The following is a 1,683-nucleotide window of genomic DNA, read 5'->3' as shown; positions in this document are numbered from 1 at the left end:
GCAGGGATGTCGTATTTAATCAAATTACCTGCAGAAGCTGCTCCTTCTTTTACTAATTAATTGAGGGCTGGTGGGGGTCGGCGCCTGTGAAGGAGCATGGACTGGCTCCTTTGGGATGAGTGTGTTTGTGCTCTGTGAAACACGAACCAGAGAGAACTGAGCTAACAGGAGCTGACAGCGGCAACCGCCCTAGTGCTCAGATGCGAGAGAAACCAGTCGACTTTTTCATTTGAGCCTCATTAGGAAAACAGTGAGATAAGTCATCTCGGGCTCAAAGACGGCAGTTGGGTTTGGTGCCGCGGCTTTTCAAGGAAATGCGAATCAGGTTTGACTGAAGATGTCAGGACTTTGAGACTCAGAAGCTGTTATGTTAAATGGTTGTGCAAGATAGTGGGCTCACACTCAGCTACATATTCCTGTCACATAAATGGACACTGCATTTGCATTATTAATGGGCCATGTATGATTTAGGGATTTTTTTTTTTTTTTGTAGGAAAGTTATACAGCTCTGGGGGTTGGTCCTAAATCTAATTCTATTTAAAGGTCAATTTGTTCAGTGACAATACAGCATCACACAAAAGAATTTATATTACTTGAACTTTTTCCACATTTTGTCACCTTACACATACAAACATCAATTTAATTTATTTGGATTTTATATTGTGGACATACAATGTGGTGCATAACGCTGAAGTGAACAGAGAAGGTAACATTGATTACAGAATTGTATGAAGTGAATTTGTACTTACTCCTAAATGAAATACAGGGCAATCGATTCCTTCAGAGGTATCCTACTCTGTAAACGCAATCTAGCTGTGTGAAAATTATTCTCTGTTTAAAATCCAGCTGTTCTTTAAAGGCATCAGAGGTTTTTACGACGCTGATCTCTGTCAGGGATATTTTGTCATCTCCAAAGTGAGGATGTACTCCTGTTGGCTTCAAGATGTCTATGTACTGCTGCTCTCCTTCTGCTGACAAAGAATCCCTCCAGGAGTTGAAGTCCTGAGAAAGACTGTAGCTCCACGACCGCGTGGAGAATACCGTTTCATTTCGTAGCATTTGCACTGACAGCCTCAGTTATCTGCCCAGACTCTCGGCCACATATAGGTGAGAACTTGGCCTGGACCCTAAACTGCACCTAGGCTGGGGTCTCTTTTCCAACCTGTTACCACCATAGGGTGTGCTAATGCGGTGAGGATGCTAATTAGCCAATCTTTTCGAATATTCACCTTATTGGCCAAAACCAGTAACATTAACAGTGTGAATAGGCGTTCAAAAGATGTTATGGTAATGACTTGTTGGTTTCACCCACATTTACCCTGTAAACAAGATGAATTCAAATACAAAGCTTGCCATTTGTAAACCTCAGAAGCTTCTATGTAAAGCTTGGTGTAGTTTCTTTGTAACTTCAACTGGTGTATTTTCCAAAAAAAAAAAAAAAAAGAAAAAACAAAGACGAAGAAAATCTTATGACCAACGTCAGCTGGAGTTTGATGCAATGGAGTGCTTTTCTTTAGCAGTCTAAGAGAAACTGGTCAGAGTTCATAGGAATGTGGATGACGATAAATTCATGAAAATAGTGGAAGACAAATGTATTTAAGGCTGCAGTGACTCTACATTTATGCACAGGTTCACATTTCAGGTCAGCAGCCCCATTCATTCATACCACAATGGAGAGGTTTT

This window comes from Poecilia latipinna, unplaced genomic scaffold, assembly GCF_001443285.1.
Source record: "Poecilia latipinna isolate Pla-1442-1.1 unplaced genomic scaffold, P_latipinna-1.0 Scaffold1777, whole genome shotgun sequence".
Classification (NCBI taxonomy): domain Eukaryota; kingdom Metazoa; phylum Chordata; class Actinopteri; order Cyprinodontiformes; family Poeciliidae; genus Poecilia; species Poecilia latipinna.
This window is presented reverse-complemented; position numbering follows the sequence as displayed.